Raw genomic sequence first — 21,962 nt, 5'->3', positions numbered from 1 at the left:
ATGATGATCTGGGTCATCATGACGATGACCTTGCAAATGGTCGGGGTCCTCCGGCTCTGGCGATAGGCAATGGTCAGCCTTACACGGACACACCACCTCCGGCCTTTGTTGGGGCCCCAGTCATACAGACTCCCAATTACCAACAAGGGGCCGACCACTTTAAATCTGCAACTGCTAGAATGATCCTCCTTCTACAAGAGGCTCTCATGCGCCCTCCGACCGCATATGTGGCTACCCTAGGCGGTAAGGATTTGGTGAACTCAGTAGTTGACTTAGTAAAGGAGATCATGCTTCAGGCCGAGAACTCCCATCTGGCCCTTGCAAGAAATAGTACTAATATGGCCTGGCTAGATAATCCCCTGTGGCAAGACGCGTCGGACCCAGAAAGGCGTAACACCAGGACCAAGGCTTTCTGGGATGACAATGGGGCAAATAACCGCCATCAGACCTCACCAGTCAAGGGGCATCAGATCAATGACTTGTGTCAGGTCATCGACAACCGGTAAATATGCTCGGAAGCTTCTGAGGAAGCTTCTTCTACCCCTCATCGATGTAATCGGGAAATATCCTAACATCGATCAAATCAGGACCAATCTCTAATCGTCATGGAGAAGTCTAACAGTGGAGCTGGAACCAAGGAAGGCGCCATCAACAGTTGCCTAGTCTTCTCTAGATGGGTGGCAAGGTTCCACCTCGGAACGATCGAGAAATACAATGAAAGCACAAATCTCGTTGAGTTTCTATAGATCTATACCATGAGCATCCAAGCAGCTGATGGGGATGAGAAGGTAATGATGAATTACCTTCCCACGGTCCTTAAAGGGGCAGCCAGAACATGGTTGATCAATGCCAAGGACAATCTACTCATGAGAGTAGCTCTATAATATGTTCCGATCTAACTTTCAGGGTACATACTTTCACCCCAGCACGAAAAATGATCTCCACCATTGTGAACAAATGGGGATAAAACCTTGCGCGAGTTTGTGCTTCGCTTCAACAATACCCGAAATAACATCCTCAAGATCAGTGACTACGATGTCATCCAGGCATTCACACAAGAGATTAAGAGTCGGTGTTGTGTTGAAGACATCACTAGAAAAGAGCCTGAAACAGCTAAGGAGCTCATGCAGATCTTTGACAAGTCTGCTAGGGCCGAGGTTGCACTCATTTGCATTAAGGAAAAGACTCAGGGTATCAAGTGTCCTCAACTCGGGCTTGATGATGACAAGGTCTAGAGAAAGCGCAAGAAGAACATTGAGGGAGGTAAGGGCAAGAAAGCTAAACCTGATGAAGTTTTTACAAATCTGACCGACGTTCATCCTGATCAATGTTCAAGTCATTCCTGAGGTAAAACCTTTATATCAGGCTCCAGTGAATGAGACCGGAAGCCTTGGTGCGACTTCCACCAAAGCGACAACCACAACATCTACGAGTGCTTCCTCTGGAAAAAGTTGGTCAAGGCAAAATTTGAGAAAGTGGATAAGGGAAAGAAGGTATAGGTCGTAACCCAAAGTAGGGACTCTGACTTGGACGGTAGCGAGGATGACACAGCCATAATGTTTTTCCAGTCTGGAAAGAGGAGAATTGACTACATATTCGGTGGTTCTGCGTCCTATAAGTCCAAGCGACAGTACAAGATGGTAGCTTAAGAAGTCCTAGATGCTATCCCTAAGGGCCGTCAGGCTGTGAATTTGTTGGATACCAAAATCTCCTTTAGCCAAGAAGATTACTCTGATAATTTTGTATGACCAGGCCGCTTCTCGATAGTGGTCGAGCCTATGATAAATAATTGTAGGGTTACATGAGTCCTTATCAATGGAGGGAGTTTCCTGAACATGCTCTTTGCTAAAGCGCAAGAAGGGATTCAGATCTCATGATCTACTATCCAGCCAGTTACTCAAGCCTTCCACTGTATAGTACTTGGATCTTAGGCCACCCCCATCAGCCAGATATTGCTACCCGTTACCTTCGAGAAGCATGACAATTTCCGAATTGAAAAAATTATGTTCGACATGATCGATTTCGAGATGCCATTCAATGCCATCTTTAGTAAACCTACTCTCACCAAAATCATGATAGCAACACATTATGCTTATTAGTATGTGAAGATCCTAGGATCTGAGGGAGTTATCACCAACAAGAGTTGCCCCAAAGCTGGTCTCCGTTGTGACAAGTGGAGTCTCGACATGGCAGTTCAACACCAACCAAGTGAGGAACCCAAGAGCTCAAGGATCAAGGTGGATAGAAAGCATCTATCATAACCATAGTCACAATGCCTCAAGATGCAAACCCAAAAGCCCGGGAGCTCAGCTCCACGATTAGTTTAGAGCCCATGAAAAAAGTGCTACCCTAAGACAGTAAGGGTCACTGCTTCTCGGTTTAATCAAGTCTGTATCATTTACGTTTAAGACAATGGGTTCACATAGCTCGTTAGTCATTAATAATCTATGTAAGTTCTAAGTGTAAGTCCTAAGAGTACTCTCTTATAATAATAAACATCATATTGCCTACGAGGTTGATCAATTTTCTTTTTCTGTCTTACTTGTCTTTCTACGCATTCTCATGCTCGACAAATGGGGTAAGTCGCTTCCCGGGTCCTTCATACCAAACACGCACCTAGGCTGGCAAAAAGCTTCTCTCGACTCAAGGGCAATATGAGTTTCCTTTACTTTAAAGGTATTTTTTACTATTTAGACTACCTACCTAGAATCCCTGTTTCCAAGTAGGCAGCCGAGGGCTTAATAAGTACTAGGTGCTGGAAACTAAAAACAACGTATTATGTACCCTCTGAAAGTTCCAACAAGAAGAGAAGGATTGTTGCGTTGCGAATGCGGGGTTGCAAAAAGGCTCCTTATCGCATTCCATGGGTGACTAGGGGCTACGATCGCTAGCGATCAACATGTCCTAAACTAATAGAAGGCATAAGAATCCCACGGTACATTGTTAAAAGCATCCAACACTAGTATTATTTTTAATTAATACTAGTTATTATATTATTAATATACATCTTTTTCGCCTATCCTCGAACGAGTACCTTAAAAAAAAGAGATAAACTGCAATTCAGGAACTTATACCCACGTGCGCACACAATTTTTTGGACTACCCAACCAGGAATCCTTCCCCGGTAGCCAATCAGAGGATTTGTGTATACTAGGAGTACAAAACTTGTCATGCATATCTCTTTCTTAATGAGAAGGGAAGAAATTTACTTTTTAGGGATTGCGGAGAACCTTATCAGGTCCTCAGGTGCTTGAAAACCTCATTAAGAATTTCCGCAAACAAACGTCTAGACAAGAATTTCTACAAACCTCGAAAACATTGTGAAAGAAATGTTGAATACTTGTTAAAACTTCCTTGCATTCAAAAGAAGATTCATAGTCATATACAAGTATTCTAGAAGAAATAGAAATCTTCCATTTAACAAGACTTTTTAACTCTTTTACATATAAGCTAATGGAGAGATGATTAAAAAAGTCCTAAAAGAGCTACCCGGCGAAGAGGAAGGAGAGACTTCCCTAACCCCCCGGCACAATAAGAGATTAAGGTCAGTGGCGCCCCAGCTCTCCACTGAACTGGACGGTGTCGCAGCCTGAGATCATCGACATCTCTAACGGCGACGAATTTGGAGAGGCATTGACTCCCTTCTGTCATCGCCGGGGTTGCTGCTCTACGACCATGATTTGGGTGAGGCCTTGCCTCTGCACCCTCATCGTCGGTGTCTCTGCGCTTACTCCCTCATACCGTCCGTGCCAGAATAACACAAGCATTGAGAGGATGATGCAGCGAGTGCCTTGCCGTCTTTAATGGAGACATTACCGGGTGTCTCCTTCTTCTCCGTCTCAGCCGTCACTTCTTCCTCCTCTATTTTCGCCTCCAAAAGGTCCTAATCCACCTCATCTTGGACCTGAGATGCTAGGGGCTTGCTGTCTTTAAGAGGGACACCACGAGTTGCTACCACTCTCCCCTCACCCTCCTCGTCAGAGGAGATGTCAATAACCTCCACCACTGAATCAAATTCCAGGGGGAGACGATGGCTGGGTGAGGGGTGCGTACTTGCAGGAAGAAGGTGAGTAGTCGGGAGAAGAAGACGTATACTCAGGAGTGGGAGGAGAATCCATGATTGAACTCAAGTTTGGTGCAGTTGAGCTCCAACATCCAAAGATTTATATAGACCAACAGGGCAGGAGGCAAGACGCCTCACCTGCCGAGCTTTATTTCTAGACGCGACTGCATTATGAGTCACAGGCACGCAAGCGACCCTCGATCCTCAAAGTCACGTCTTTTCAGCTAGCCGACACAGACAAAGATGCGGGCTTCGGTCTAATCATTTACCCGTTGGGTTTTCCAGAGCATACAAGCAATCGAAAGGATGGATCAACGGTCCCTTCGCATTCATGACGGAGAATCTTTTTCACCACTACACAAACTTTTCGCTGCCATGGTTCAACTTCCGATCCTATCCAGCGACGAGTCTTATCTCCCATATACTTGGTAAGGATGGGATATTTTTTTGGGCCGACTAGAAAACCTACCCATAGAAGACCTTCTCGACTACTCTCTTGGGAACATAGAGGTGTTCGAAATCTCAAGTAGGTGATATAAGAATCTATGAAACCCAGTTAGATGCTTTACCCTAATCGGAACTCCAAGTATACTCGATGACACGGTCAGACAGAAAGCTCATCTTTTCTAGTCATGTATTTGAATCGTTGAAGCCTCATTTCACGTATTCATAGGAGGCTTAACGATGAATAATGGATAGTTAGCATATCCAGGTACTACAGGGTTTTCCACAATTCTCAGAACATACCTTTATCTCTAGGAACGAGATCCCTAAAAGAAAGGAAACATAGGTAGGTACTCAAGGCAACTCGTAACTAGGAAGGTTTATCTCAAAAATAGGAAGGACAAGTCCAAATGATATATAACACCCCATATATATACGGAGCTGAGGAGCCATGCGAAAGAGGGAGAAAAAAAAAACTTGAACCAGAGCACCACAAGCGAACATAAGGCAAGGAGAAAGTCACCAACTAGGTTTAGATCTAATGAAGTTGCTTGCACCCCCTATAACAGGCTCAAATCTATATCAGACAAACATGACGTACAGTTATTATCCTCAGAGAGGTCCGAACCTGACTAAAAACCCTATGTGTTCCTCTTGTGATTTGTCTACTCAAAATATTTACCAATTCTTTAACAAGTTTGTTAGATCGGCGCTTCAACAATCGTCGATAGCTATATATTCATATCTACATTGGGAGCTGCGTTCACAATATTTACGTGGTGTATGGGCCCATTAAAAATTTTAGTCTTATGTATATGTTAATAATTTTTTTTAGTCTTATGCATGGAACTCCTGCGATCACATCCTGCTAGTCTCAGCGTCGTGGTGGCCGACGCACATGCAGCATCACCCATCCCACTCATTGCCTCTACCTCCCCTCTTCCTCTGGCTTTGTGATCCTAGACCTTAACCCCCCACCGCCTGTGAGAATAATGTGCGCGCGGAAACCATAATATTCAAGTATCTGTTACCACAATTGATTCAACCAAAATAAACAATAGTTTACGTGTTTCTTGAACGACGTTGGATTCACCTACTTATCTTCGATAGAGGAACTCCATTGCTCCATAATCACGTACTATAGATTATTTTTCTCTCCCTTCTTCCTTTAGTGTTCTCTTGATGAAGATGATAGCATAAAGAGAACGAGAACTTTGCATGTGTGTAGATATTCCTTAATCACATATGCACTTCCTCATTTTGTGGTTGGTAATGTTTAATTCTGTGATGGAGAGAATAGAACCACAACCATACATGCACATATGCTTCTTTGCTTTTCCTTTCTCTTGCACTTTTGATACTTGTTCTCAAATGATCGCAAAGGCACCCATATGTTTATATATATAGCAGTGTAGATGGGAACCGATCAGCCACAACATATAAGACCATGAAAATTGCCATGCAACATTAAACAAACAAACACTACTACAGATCACTCTTAGTGCCGGTTGTAAAGAGACCTTCAGTAAATGGTCAGCAGTGAAAGTACGAAGCCAATCACTGCTGGCTGCACAAACGGCCGTGAAATACCGCCGCCGCCCCGATCCGACGAATTGCCGACCGAATCAGGCATCGCAAGCACATCACATGTCGCATGCAGACCGCTCAAATCAGAGGCATGACAATATAAAATACTTTACAAATCACATAGCAATTACTTAACAAATAATATCCAAAAGCATTGCATATAGATAGGAATTGTCTACATGAACAGCCAGCGACTAAACACTAGCAGACCATCAGCTAAACAGCCCAGTGGAGCTGCACACCAGCGCGACCATGTAGGTGGTACAGCTTGGACTTCTTCCTGGCATTTCGTCGAACAAGTGCCCTGAGCTGCACTCCAGCTTCCTCGAATCGGCTTGTGCTGTGTTGGGTCGTGCGAACCAATCGAGTCCAATCGACAGACACATGCAAACAATCACAAACCAGACCAGATGAGGAATCCAAAGCAAGGGGAAAGCAGAAAATCAAAAGATGAGAACTTACAGAGAGGACTTGGCGACCTGAATCAAGGCCGGATAGCGGTGGATAGGACAACTGCCTCAGGCCACAGCTTAGGGATGCACATGGCCGTGGATCGGAGAGGAGGTAGCGGGAGGAAGGGAGGGCGCGCGAGAAGGCGGAGATGCCGGAGCGGGAGGTGAAGGCGACGGCGGCGGGCAGGGTCGTGGGGGCGCACGGCGATGGTCGGCACGGGGATTGGAAGAGATGGCCTGGCCTCTGGATTGGATCAAAGAGACAAGGTGGAGAGAGAGAGAAGGTGCAGGCCGATCGATCGAGACGATTAGCGGGAGAGAGCGGACGTATGGGCCAGCCGAGCCGTCGCGGACATGAAGTTGAGCCCAAAACGGATTCAATCAAAATTTCAAGTTCGCTCACCTCATATTACCGGTTGGAATTTAAAAAAAAAAGTAACATCACTATCGATTTTTTTTAAAATCGATAGTAATACTCATTTTTATAAAATAAGTAGTGATAGTAGTAAGTGATCTGATAGTGATGAAGCAGAAAAAGATCATTTTTATAGTAGTAAATTGGCTTTTGCCTTTATGCTTACTAAGTAGTGAATTATGGTTAGAAGACATATGTGCACATTCTATAATTTATGCATATTCTTTAATTTAATGCAAACGCTTGATGCATACAAACTAATTATCTGTGCGGTATGCATGCACTCGGCTTACTATAAATCCTGCTTGATGCTTTCATGTTTGATGCTTTTGTGTGTACACTATCATCAAGATCAAATAACACATAATAATCTTGTTGCTGTCTTGAAAGGAGAGGAGAGGATATTTTAACTCCTAAACTCTAATTCTTTTAGTTTAGCAACCATCACACTAAGACCTTTTATATTATAATCAATTAGTCACATGCGCCACATTTTGTGAAATAATCATACATAATGTCACTAGATAATGGAAATAGCTACACGATTATTAAGCAAATCCAATGTACTCTCTCCCACACACAATTAGTTCATCTAAGGGGGTGGTTATGCCATTATTGCATTTTTGTTTGCTACCTCTATGTTAATGCTATTGAAGAGGTAATATGTCAAAAAATTTATTACAAGAAAAACATACATACGCTCCAATACACATGCACAGAATTACACCGCCAAACAAGTAGTGCACCCAAGTCACATGCCTATAAACGACACTACTACAGAAATAGACTAATTTAAGGTCATTACAACTGGTTTCCTAAAGATTAGTACAATCTGTTGGTAAGCTCTATGTATCAGGCATGGTTGGGAGCTATGAACTTACTGTAATAAGGCACTACTATAATTGATTCATGGCTACAAGCGACTCTAATGTAGTATAGATGGTTTGGGACTAGAACCATCTATAATAAAAACAATTGAATCTATCCATGAACCATTTGTATTGCCTTACATTCAGTTCTAGCCATCTCTTAGTGGTTTCCTTTTTTATTGCCACTAATAGCCACCTAGCACCATTCTCTGTGGATACTATATTTGCTAGTATATGCGTGAAATCATGATGATTCAACTCAATGACTCCATAAAGGTTTGTATACCAAATATGCTATTAGTTTCACCTTTTCACATATGTTTATATTTGTTGTTACTTGTTCTTTTTTCCCTTTCCATAGTGTAGACCATTTCCCAAAGTTCCCTAGCTTCACGAGTCTGAACTCTCAAAAATCCAACGAGAGAGATGTCTTACTTCATAATGAGAGAGGTTATCAACTGGACATAGAGTTTCATGACAGGACTATGTAGATGAACTACTTGCGGTCTGATTCTTTTGACTTATGGTGAACTTGAGGCTACGGGCTTCTATCTTTTGTTGAACTTGTAACTAAGTGTGATTAAATTTTGTTGATGCACTTGTGGTGAACTTCGTAATGCATGTGATGACTTTTGTTGTGAATCTTTTATATATATGTTGTCTATGATGAATGTGTATATATATCTGCTGCTTGTATGTGTTTGCTATTTGTTTCAAAGGGCATGGCTAACGATTCCTGAGGCTAGCCCAATAGAAAATATTAATAACGTCAGTTGTTAACAAAAATATCCAAAGTAGAAACAATTCAATGTATGAACCATCAGTACTAGTAGCAATACTATAGTTGGGTTCAACAATGTACCGACTGTAATAATCCAGTTAGTACCAATAAAACATGAATAGAATTAATTGTAATATCCCCATTATCACAAAGCACTTACTATATTAACCGACTATGATAATACATATCACAATCTGTTTTTTTTTTATCTATGTGTGATAAGCGCTGATTATTGCAGTTGCTTGATTACAATCTGTCACACACCCAAAAACTCTAACCTAGTCATCAAGCACGCATACGCATCATAACATCATGTTTCATGCTTTTGATTTTTGTTTAAGTGTTCAAAAACATTTGGAAATGTTACGTCATTAAGCATCTTGAGTTCCCACCATATACTTATGACTGAGAATTGTTTTGAAGTAGTTTAGATAGCCTAAAGCCATTTTAGGAAGATAGATGAAAATAATTGGTAGAAACGGAGAAAAGAATGAGAACTTTCTGCATGTGGACCCAACCCGCAGTCTGACTGGCGATACTCGTGGTGTGACCACCAAAACCCAGAGGCGCCCCTATAAAATCAATCAACCATCTCTCGTCTCTCTCCCCCACACTCATTTGTACTCCACCCCAAAAACCAAGAGAGAGAGAGAGAGGGAGGGAGAGAGAGAGAGAGAGACCACCTCGACCACCATGATGGTCGCAGATCGATGGAGGAGACTTTCACAAGCTTCCCGAACTCCTCCATGCTGTCCACTTCGGCAGAGAAGCTTCCCCCACATGTTCTTCCTCCTCGAGGTCAAACACCACCCCAGAGCCTGATCTTCGAGTCGAAGCCTCCCCAGAGCCTGCTAACCCCAAAGAAGGCTTCCCCACACCAAGGTGAGATTTCTCTAACCATTTTCCTATCATCCCCGATCTCAAATAGATCCTCATTAGCCATGGATGTCATCCATGGGGTCTTCGAGTCTGGCCCCATGCATGTCGCTCAAACCACCCAAAATGAACTTCCCTAGCCTTGTAGAGTATTTTGGTACCACTCTTGACCGAAGGCATAGCTAGAGCCTTCGTCGACGATCGTGCCGAGGTGCCGGTGGCCAGGCTTAGTGGTTTGACCACTGGGTTGGAATTTGGCCGATTAGAATCCACCTTAGACTCTGTAATCAGGAGTCAAACCACCATTGTGGCCGGTATGACTGCTAATGGTCTGGTCTGACTGCTATAGCTACTCAATACTGATTTTTCTCTGTTCGACCCACACAGTCTGACCGCCAGCCACTCAGAACCTAGCAAACTTTGGTTGTCTCATGCAAGGTTTAAACCTATTCTAGTCCACTCGATTAAGCATTCTTTTGCAAATGTTTTCATGACATGTTGTATTGCACCTCGTTCAAGATCATGCATCATAAGCATACCTCCTCGTACGTTCTTTTGTTTATTTGATTTGTTGTTCCATTGATTAGAAAGTGACGCGTTGACGATTCAAGCGGTTGAGGCCAATATTGAACCAAGGCAAATATCTATGCATATTTCACTTTACCTTAGACCTTGTGATGTCTTATTTGGATAAATTATTGCTATATGTATGTTATGCATGTTTAGTAAGTTGATGTTGGGAATCGGGTAGAACCTATTTTGATGCATTTGTGCCTACTCTGATTATTGATGATCCCTATCCTTGTAACTTGGGTATAACTATGTTAATGTCTAACTTAAAATTTATCTAAAATGCTTAGCAATACATAGGTCATCGGTAGAAGTCGAGTAGTGGAATAACCATTGTTTGCGGGCTATAGGGCTTAATCATTGTTCACAATGAAAATGATGTTGGGATGAAGAGTTTGTGAGAATGATATGAAATGTTGCTGGTGTCACGGGCAGGTCGGGAGAGGAACCCGGATGCCATAGGCCGATTGCATCGATTAAGCACCGATCATTTTTTGTCATTGGCTCAAGCACTTTTGTACTTCCACATATTCAATAAATGTACGAATGAGCTGATTATCATACGCTGTGCTAACACTTAATTTGTGGCCCTATGATGCATAAGAGAAAAAGAATGAGAAGAAGCAAGGTGGCAGGGAGCCAGTGGTGTCAGGGACACACTCGCGGTAACCCCGATACTATAGGGACAAGTGCAAGTGGGTAGTTCCAGGTATGAGAAAGGTTGTCTCGGGGCTAAGCGGACGGACCCGAGTCATGTGGGTAAAGATGTACCCCTGCAAGGTGTAAGATCAATTCAAATTGCCGCGCTCTCAACTATGAGCATGATTATGTCCATCCACATTAATCGTAGAGTTCCGATTTGGGGTTGTATATGGTTTGTTGAGAAGTGGCTAGTGAAGATTATGTCAGGAAGAATATGTTTATGTGACAGTGTGGTTATATTTATGATCTAGGTTAAGATAGCACAAGTTGTTATGTAGACACTCTAGAGTCAATAAATTGCTTTTTACATATAAAATCATTTAACCTTGTGTCCGACTGCTTGCTACTCGTCCCCAAATGCATGATCCTTGGAGTCAGGTTATTACATGTACCAATTATAAGTAAGTCTTCCAAGTACCTTCATACTCACATTACTATCGTTGAGTTTTTGCAGAAGAGGATGAACTAGTATATGGCTACTTCATGCCCGCCCGATGTTGATGACGAGTATAAGTAGTGGTGGGCTACTCTTGGTGACTCGGTGTTTCCTTAGGGAAAATGGTGCCACATCTTTTCTTGTTTATAGATGTTTTTTCACTGCATAGTAACACCAACAAGCTAGGATATAAACTAATATATTTCGTTCCTTCTAGCGTTCGTTAATATTACATTGAAACTTTAAATTGTTGAACTTGTAATGACATAAAGGCTTGTAATATATTTATATTACTCGCTCTTTATTATGCCTTGATATGATAAAGCTTGTTGTAAAAGGTGTGTGCTCTGATCTTGAGTATAAAACACATATCGGGACTATCGGAATTGGATCCATTTTAATTATTTAGTGTCTGCGATTGTTGTGGTTAGATGTGGGTTAGCACGTGGCATGTTGAGAGAAGAACATGTGCTACCTCTCATCTTATTAAACGATTGCCCAATTTGATTAATTTGAATACAATTTGTACGGTTCCTCACACACCAAAGAGTTCTTTTTGTTTTTCTTTCTCTTTGGTATTTTGAGTGAAATAGGTTTTGAAAAGGTTTTTACAAAACTCAATAGTGAATAAGTTCTGGGTCTTAATGGTTGAAATTTAAAATTCTTGGATTCATCATCTATTCAATCCTTGGTTATACTTGATCATTTTCTAGTTCAATTCAAATCTTATCCAAATCCTTGTTTAAAGTCAATATTTTTCTTTTCCTCAAATCCTATCCAAATCTAAATTCAAATTCAAACCCTATTCAAATTTCTCTAAAAAAGTTTCTTTTATAAAACCCTAGATATGTCTAAAGTGCCATTGGGCCCAATCCTATCCATGCCCAAGCTCTTGATTGCACACAAGTCTTCTAGAAGCCCCAAACACAAAGGATCCACGAAATCTACAAATTTTTCGGAGTCCTGAACAACCTCATCTTATCATGAAATTTCAAAGTTCAAAATGGCCTCAAATGCAAATCTTGACAATACCAAAGTTGTAGGTTTCGTCGAGGGCTTCGATTTGAACCTATGGAAGTCCCCTTTTGAATAATGGAGTTAGGAGTTATGGCCCCCAAAATCAGTACTGCGCAGATAAATCTGAGTTCAAATAGTTTATCTTGTGATGCATTTTTGAAAATAATATGGCCTTTTCAGAAGTTCAAAGGAATGCCAAAGTTGTAGATATTTTCGAGTACTACAATTTAGAGACCAGAAATGCCCAATCTAAAGTCCGGACGATGGAGATATCATCCTCGGAATAAAGAGTTGTGCAAAAGGAAATCCTAACTGACTCGAACTCGAATCCAATTCGTGTCCGGCTTGGACTCCACCTAAACTAGCCACCCTAGCCCTATAAATAGGAGTTGCACGCCCTCTCCTATCCCTATTCCACACTGCCGCCTGTGATGTGCTACGTCGTCTTCTTTGCGAATCCTCCTTCCTCGACCATCGAAGAAAGGTGAGGACCCCTTCTTCTCCTCCCTTACTACTATTTTTTTTACCATCATAGTAAGTACCTAGCGAAGCCTTAGCCCCGGCCAAAGCTCGATCTATACCGCCACGGTCGTCACCATCGCGGACAGCTACGCTATAGCCGATTGGCATTGACGTTCTTGGCCAACTAGTGCACCGTTCACCATGCCCTTTCACCAGCGCATGACCCATGATGTTCCCCATGCCCTCACCAACTAGGTCGGCTAGTAGAGTAGCTAAACCACCGGAATCAAGGTCAACATGCCCGCTGTCCGGTTTTTGGACGTGTTCTACACGCACACTAGATTTGCATTCGCGTTCCTCGTCAATCCAAAATCCATATGGATGCTTCAACCATGTCGCAGCATGTCCCATTGAGTCTTCTATGTGACCCTAGGAGCCCATCCCCGTTTGTACAGCGACACGACCGGAATGTGATTGCCAACCACAGCATATTGCAACCGCTACTCATCTCGTCTCCGCTGATCATTCTTCCTCTCAGGGGATGATCTACCCGAACCCATACTATAGCATTGTGTTTCCGAGATATATGAATGTCTCTATTCAAACAGTTCTCAAATTTAATAACCAATCTCCTGGAACGCGAGCGTCCTCGTTGTTGTGTGTGTTCACGGTCACCACCAAACCTAGCAGCAGTCATCGCTGTTTTGCCGCTACCTTGGATGACCCCTTCCAAAACCAACCATACTGCTGAGTTAGTCTTTCCGCATTCTATTCAATGCTTCCCTCGTTTCGTTAAAACGCCATCGAAGCCCAACATCGATGCCAGTGGCTATGCGCCCAATCGCCATCTCCGATGAAATCCGAACCACTGCCGCTACACAGAGTCACCGGTAGTATCCTTAACCTAGAAGTGCAACCTTTGGCTATTTGATCCATCATGGGTGGTCGAGACTAGATCTCAGCGTATCCCTTCTTTAATCCAAGACAGTACTTGCATAGCATGCCAAGTCAGAGTCAGCGAAGTCTGGTTTGCGCTACACTTCTTGAACCATGCATAATGATGTTGTCAAGCCAAATGCAATAATTGCACAATAAACTCTTTTCCTGTAGGAAGATAACTCCAGTAAACTGGTTTTTCCTTTTTAGCCTAATCCATCTTCCAATAGTTGTTCTCTTTTCATCTTAACTCCAATTTAGGAGATTCTTGTGTCTAAATGTTTCTAAAATCATACCTACCCACCATAGTGTTTTTAAAGTGTTTTAATGATGTTTGGTATGTTGTTCTTAGTGTTTTTCTTTGTGTAGTTTGTCGGTAGTTCTCGCGATTAATTGATAACGTTCTGGAGCAGTTCAAGGGACTTCCAGACCAAGGTTTCGTCAACACTGAGCAACATTGGGTAAAAGACAAGTGTCCTTGATCATCTTGTACCTATATTTTAAATGTTTTGTTTTACAAAATCGCATGCAATGTCTGTTCACTTGATGGGTAGTCATCTACGTTAGGGTTTACCTAGTTCTTCCTTTACATTCCTTGAAGCCTAAGTGGTATTTGATTTGAGTTTCTTGATAGAATTGCTTAGCCATGCTTTTGGGATGTTGGGAAGTGTCATATACATGTTTAGTGGATATATGCAATAGTGATGATGAACTTGTTTTAGTAACATGGAACCCTAGGACTTAGGCATGGAGTTGGTTTGATAATGGTGGTTCATGTAGTGGACTTGTGGACACAATCCAAGAAATTTATTGGTTATTTCCCTATTGGCTTGATAATGGTGGTTCATGTGGTGGGCTTGTGGATACGTTCCAAGAAAAGGTGTTAGGTTTTGTTGGTTATTTCCCTGTTGGTTAGTCTTTGCCCAAGTGTCACATATAAGGACCAGTTCGAGGAACGACAACCAAAAAAATACTGTTCAAACATGAGGCCGATATGGATAAGGCTTAGCATATCAATTAGACACTCCCATACATTCGTTGGGGGTACCAAGACCTAATTGATGGACAATGCTTTGTAGTGATCTCCTGGCGGCACACCACTAGTGTGTGTTAAGTGTCTAGCTAACACGTCAACATGAATATCACGACTCATGGCTAAAAGTTGGACAACCTCTGCAGAGTGTAAAACTGTTATAACGGTCGTGCCCTCGATTATGGGAGAATAGGATCCTTACTTGATTAGATGATTATGGTATAATATAGGGGTACTAGTTGGTTATGGTTTATGGGATGGTTAACCTTGGATGGTTTGTTATCGGGGTTTTAGGGTATATTCACTTAACAACTACTTAATGCTTTTGAATTACATTACTGTTTTCTTTACTCGCACTTACAAATATACCATGTTTTAGCCTATTCTTATTGTAAGCCTATATATCATTATCTTTCCCACACTTGCTGAGCGCATCATATGCTCACACTTGCTATTTTCCCTATGCCATATGACATGTGTGGTGCTACTCAGCGAGTGAAGATGTTGAAGACTATCAAGACAAGGTTGTGACATTCTAGTCGCGTGTCCCCCGGCCGGTTGCCTACAGTGTTGTTGGGCACCAGCGCTTTTGTTCCACTACAGATATCTTCATAGAAGACAATATATGTCAATTGCTATAAGAGTTTAACGTATATTTTATAAAAGTATTGCTTTTGTTACTTCACCTGTGACGTCCTTATGTGAGTTCAACATCTTAGGCACACATAAGCCGTATCTGGTTTTGTCCGTTGAAATCGGGTGTGACACTATGATTGTACCTCCCCTCCAAGAGGTGCTCCTCTTGTAACGTATCATTTTACCAATGTCAAATGCCACTATTACAGAAACCGCCTTCAGTGCCAATTCAGAACTAACATATGTGCCAATGTTTGAACTAGCGCTGCGCAATCAATAGTGATAGTCTAGGATTATCCATGTTGGTTTGTAGAACCGGCAGTGATAGCCTATATCACTGATGATTCATGGTTCAAACTGATAGTGATGATTGAGTTATTAATGTTGGTTCATGGAGCAAACTGACAATGGTAGGATAGTTATCAGTAATAGTTCGTCTTTGAAATGATAGTGGCAAGGCAGGGTTTGAAACTAGTAGTAATGGTGGAGTTATCTCTACCAATCAGTGGCTCAAATTGCCAGTTGCATCTTTGCTATTACTGTTGGGGCATGGTTCACACCGGCAATGATAGATCCACACCCAATAAAGCTATATTTCCATTTTTTGCTACTCTAAAACAAAATGTAGCACATATGGTTCATGTACAGTTTATCATTCACATATGGTTCACAACACACAGTTTATCATTCATTCAAACAACACATTTTTGGAACAAGTTCACCATTATGCAAGTTCGCAAAATAGTTCAAGTTCCATAAAAAATCTACTTACAAGAAGGTGTTGTTTGAGGAGGTGGACGGTTAAGATCTGTATGGTATTCTACATCAAAGCTCAAAGCATCATGAAAGGCACCCTCGTCTGAGATGACATGGTTATTGATGAACCCAGCGAGCTATTCTTGAATGGCTGTGATCTCGTGCAGTGGTAATCAAGTTTAACTTATCTTCAAGTGTTGTCATTAACAAATAAAGAAAAATTAATCTGTGAACATGTTTAGAAATTGATAAGTGCATACATAAATATAAATTTGGTATGTAAAATTACAAACCTCAGCATCATATAGCTTAACACTGCTTCAATCACAACATAATTGGTGCATGTTCTTATATACATAGTATGCATCTAATTAGTGCTCTGGTCCTTCCTCGAACATGGAAAGTTCATTCGGACATACAAATCCTTCTTGAATGGCATGTATCGAGTACTTTTTTCTATAATATCACGTGAACACCCTATGCATAATTATGAATAGTAATTAAAATTAGATGCAATCAAATGTAACATTACTACAGTAGTAACAAAATGGTTGAGTTTACCTGTCTAGCAAGTCTATTATGCCTTTGAATTTTTCTTGTGGTTTCCTTAGCGAGTCAAAGACAATAATCTTGCTATTGTTTAAGTGGATGACTAGGAGGATCCAGTGAAAACTGCACATATATGTAACCATAGCCAATTAGTCATAATAGAATGTTGTGCATAATGAGTAGAACAAGCAGGTAGATAAACACATACTCAAAGTTATCGTATGAAGGTCTTGTATTGTAGCTTTGTCATAGCGTTAATTACACATTTTTCAATCTCTATAGGACTTTCTTTGACAAATTTCTCGTTTACAAGTCCTAGGTTGAGGAATGCTACTGTGTCAATGGTGTTTTCTCTGTATTTATGTATCTCTATTCTGCATAAGAAATAAGTTAGGCATGCAATTTAATGGTGCAAGAATGTATTCAATGAATTAAACATAAGACACTTACAAAGTCTAGATCCCGACCATAGAAACGTAGAGGGCATCTCGGTGGTACAATTGGTAGAATCCCTTGATGTCTAGCCAAATTATGTTGTTTGACATGTGGAAATGTTGCTTTTTGAATTTTATGCCTGTCGTCTTTAGTACTATGCCCTTGTTGGACTGTTGCATGTACCAGTCATGTAATCAACACAATTGATCTGATAGATAGCCTACTTAATTTGGGCGAATCAACATGTTCTCCATCATGAACGAACATCTAAAGAATGCATCACCATGTTCGTAGGTTTTAACACCTCTAGAAGATTGTGTCGGTAACGCTTCCATAGTGGCCCTCTTTATACCCTATCTTATCACATGTGCGTAGTCTGACACTACCTTAGAATTAGTCTTTTTGACTTGGCGAATGGAAAAATGTTGATTTTCATGTGAGATTACACTCCTATCATGACTATCATCTAGAAAACTCAAGGATGATTCTACACCACCAGTTACATCCTTTGTAGACTTCTAAAGTGGTGCTGATTTCTGGGATGGTGATGGCCCTTGATTCTAAGATGGTGCTTGCTTCTGAGATGTCGATGCTCACTTTTGAGATGGTGTTTACTTATGAGATGGTCATGGTGCAGACCTCTAAGGTAGTGCTAAGATATCAGTTATTGGAGTTATTTTCTTCTAAGGTGATGGTGGGAGTGCATTATCTTCAGTTGCTGGAAGAGGATGTGGACTTGTTCTAGGTGTAGACAGAGGAGGTGCACATATTGTAGGTGTTTGTGATAGCTATCTAAATGGAGAGGTTGATTCATTATTGCCCTCTTCGTCAAAGATTATGAGATGTTGGGACCATATGATGAAATCATGGTTGGAATCTCCTAGAGTCTGTACCTCCTCTCTAGGGATGTGCAACACCAAGCCCATGTATTTGCGATGTACCTTGTCCACTTCCACCTTGGTTAGCCTGATGGTATCAGGTGGTTTTGCAAAAGCTACCCTTCCTTGCACAGTCGTCTCGAGGGTAATGTTCTCATAGGCAATGTGTAGGTTTCACAGTGTCCATTCATTAATGTCGTCCATAGGACAATGGCCTATGTTCTCTTCCACCAATGGTTCCCTAGATGCATAGCTACTCTAACAATCACCGAGGCTGGTGATTGTAGCATTATTGTTGGTTTGCACCCTACTTAGGAAGAATGCAATCTCTTCTACCTTTTTCACCTAGGGTTCTATGCTGGCATCCATTTCTGTTATCATTTCTTCTTGTTCGGCCTTCCTTCTCTTCTGACTCTTATAATAGTCAGCATACTCTATGAATCTAGCTTTCCATGGAACCACACCAATGCCTCACGTGCGACCAGGGTGCTCCTTCATTGTTAGGGTGATGGTTAGTTCATCCTTTTCCTAAATTAGACATGGAACTCTGCAATTCTTCAGGTCACCTCTTCTTCTTGGGGGCTTACTAAGTGTAAGGTGCCATTTGACAGGACATTAGGCCCCTCCCAAATAGTCAGTTCTTCGATCGTTGGGTCCACCCAACCATCATAGGTGTTAAACCCCTTCTAGTGAGTTCTTCTCCTTTCCTCTCTTATAATGGTATCTTCTTCAAGTACCCACTTGAGCCAAGTTTATGGGGCGTAAATGTTCTTCTCTAAGTTAGCCTTGTTTACCTGACTTGACTTTAGAGATTCCTCTACCATCTTGTACTACACAAAATCTTACCAATGCGGTTGCAATTTTGGGAACTTGTCAAAGTTTGGCGTTAGCCCCTTCTTCACAAACTATTTGTTAAGCTATCATAGCCTTCTTATATGAGATGCCTATGGCAGATATAGCAGCCTTCATCACTAGGGATTTGGTATCGTTCAGGAACTCGAATGTTAGTTTCAACTCACCCCACATGGCGTCCATTAGATCTTGGGGGACCATGTTCGGGTCTCCTCGGTTGCCAGTCCAACTCTTATAGGAGATGGACACTCGGTCTCTAGGAATATAGCTACAACATGTCTTATACTTAGCCACAACTGCCAGAGGTGTACGAGCCATGACTACCGGAGAGCTTTGTGATGACATTTTGGCCCATAGGCTTGTTGCTTGGAAGGTCATTAGGCTATACGAAGGAACATGGTTGTCAGGATGGTTCATGTTTAGGTAGCTGCTCAGGCTATGGCTTTGGCTAGATGTTACACCCGGTTTTAACGGACAAAACCAAGTGCGGCTTATGTGTGCCCAAAAAGTTCAACACACATAAGGATGTCATAGGTGAAGTAATAAAAGCAATACTTTAACTTACAATCATTCACTTCTTACAAAAGACTTCACCTAAACAACTATAAAAGCTAAATGACGGCATCTAAACGATGGCAGCGAGATGAAAGCTTCGACGACCAAGCACTCCACAGGCACTGACCAGAAGACACGCTCCTAGACACTAGGTCGTCGTCTTGGAAATCTCCAAAATCTTCCACTGAGCAGCATATGTTTTGTAGGAGATAGCAAGGGTGAGCACATAGAGTACTCAGCAAGTGTGAAAAAATAATGATATGCAGGCTTATATCAAGAATAGGCTAACACATGGTATATTTGTGTAAATGCGAGTAAATGAAATAGTAAAGTAATTGAAAATCATTAAGCACTTGTTAAATGAAAGTTATTCCCAAACCATCCAACAACTATCCATCCAAGGTAACCATCCCTAAACCATCACCATGCAGTACCTCCTGTACCAACAAGTCTATGACCATAACCATCTAATCATATGAGGATCCAAGTCTATCATAACCGTGAGCACGACTGCTATAACAGTTTTACACTTTGCAGAGGTTGTCCAACTTTTAGCCACAAGTCATGATTTTCATGTTGCCGTGTTCGCGAAACACTTAACACACGCCAGTGGTGTGCTACCAGGAGATCACTATGAAGCATTGTCCATTGAGTAGGTCCTGGTACTCCAACAAATGCTAGCTAGGTGTCTATTCAATATGCTAAGCCTTACCCATATCGGCCTCGTGTTTGGTATGGTAGTTCTTGGGTTGTCACTCCACGAACTGGTCCTTATATGTGATACTTGGGCAAAGGCTATCCAACAAGGAAATAACAAATAAAACCTAACACCTCTGCTTGGAACGTATCCACAAGCCCACCGCCATTATCAAACCAACAAATTTCTTGGAACGTATCCAAAAGACCACCACATATACAATCATAATCAAACTAACTCTTTGCCCAAGTCCTAGAGTTCCATGTTGCTAAAACAAGTTCATCATCACCCTTGCATTTATCTACTGAACATGTATATGACACTTCCCAACATCCCAAAAGCATGGCTAAGAAATTCTACCCATAAGACATCTAACCATTAACCCCTTAGTCTCCAAGGGATGATAAGGAAATATCTAAGTAAAAACCCTAACACAGGTGACTACCCATCAAATTGACAGACATTGCATGCAGTTTATAAAATAAAACATTTAAAAACGTAGGTTCAATATGATCAAGGACACTTGCCTTCTCCTTTCTGCTGCTCCGTGTATTCTTGCTCCTGGTCTTGATGTTCCTCAAATTTATTTGGGGTGTTGTCGACTAATCGCACAAATACTGGCAAACATACAAACAAGATACACTAAGAACATAGCACAAGACAACAGAATGACAAGATAAAACCTATCTAAAAAGAAAGATCATTGAAAAACGAATCTAACGGTGCAAGAATCGCTTAAAACGGAGCTACCATGAAAAATAGGGCTAAAACAATTCTAGGGTTTAATCTGAAAAAGAAAAGGGTTTATTTTGAATAAACCAGAAAGTCCAGGGACCTTTTTGTAAAAATAGGGGGACCTAATTGTAATTATGGAAAAGTATAGGGCCTAATTTGTAAAAAGACAGGGGCTTCTAAGTGATTACAGAAAAGTTCAAGGGTCTAATTGCAAAAGAGCTATTTCTTGGAATTTTTGGAATTATTTTTGTATTGGATATTCTTGAAATATTGACTGGGCTACTTTGGCTGACGTGGCACAGTGACAGGGATGACACATAGGCACTTTTGTTGATGTGGTGATGACATGGCAGCTAACATGGCACAAGTGTTGACTCGATCAAGTGAGACATGTGGCAACTTCTGGTTGGTTGGCTGAAGGGGTAAGTTAGATCTAATCTGGGTGGCTGGTTTCGGATCCGACGACTCGGGAAGAAGGGAGCCGGCCGGAGGGAGGCAAGATGGCGGCGCCGGTTCGGGATGCAGCAGAGGTTCGCCGGAGCGGAGGGATAAACTTGTCACCGGTCTTGGACTTCGATGATGAGCGTCGGAGGTGTTCCAGGAGGGCAAAGGGGTTCCGTTTGAGGTCTTACCTCGGGTGGCGCGACACAGGACAGGTCCAGCAGCGGTGAGGGAGTCAGCGGCACACGGGAGCTCGTCGGTGGAGGGGTTCCAGCGGTCAACCGACAAAGATGAGGATGGCTACGCGCTGAGAAGGCTACGGTGGAACTCTCCGGCGGCTTGTTTGGGACAACCACGGCGCTAGGCGACTCGGCGGCGAGAATACCCGAGGCGGCGAGTTTGGTGACCGCGGCTGGCTTCGAATCCGGTGACTAGGGCTTGATCTCGACGACTTTTGGGATGGGAGAAGATTGGGGAGAGGCAGGTCTGATTTATACGGGCTCAGGGTAACACAGGGAGGCCAGGGACTCCAAAATCGTAGCGAAATCGGACTCGAATGGCGCTGCGGCGGCGAAGTCCTCTTTGGAGACAACAAGTTCGACAGGCGGCCCCACTGGTCAGCGACTCGGTTAGAAAGAGAACGGAGCGGGGGCGCCTTCTGGCGGTGCACGGTGCGAACGCTGGCTGGGCCAAGCGCGCAACCTAGACGAGCGGCAGAAACAGGAGAAAAAGTGGGCCAGCGAAGGAGGTTGGGCTGAAAGGAGGGGAGGGCAGCCCAGCTGGGT

The 21,962-nt window shown here is 42.2% G+C and overlaps 1 long non-coding RNA gene across 1 annotated transcript; it reads right to left on the bottom strand.

Moving 5' to 3' along the window:
• Nucleotides 1-6,182: 6,182 nt before the first annotated feature.
• LOC133905589 (uncharacterized) lies at nucleotides 6,183-6,913 on the bottom strand. Its single transcript, XR_009907646.1, has 2 exons — nucleotides 6,557-6,913; nucleotides 6,183-6,434 (listed from the first exon to the last, which is right to left on the bottom strand). It is a non-coding gene; the product is annotated as an uncharacterized LOC133905589 (long non-coding RNA).
• Nucleotides 6,914-21,962: the final 15,049 nt, after the last annotated feature.

The sequence above is a fragment of the Phragmites australis genome, chromosome 22, assembly GCF_958298935.1.
Source record: "Phragmites australis chromosome 22, lpPhrAust1.1, whole genome shotgun sequence".
Lineage (NCBI taxonomy): Eukaryota > Viridiplantae > Streptophyta > Magnoliopsida > Poales > Poaceae > Phragmites > Phragmites australis.
The sequence above is the reverse complement of the archived record's forward strand: the minus strand, read 5'-3'. Positions and strand labels throughout refer to the sequence as shown.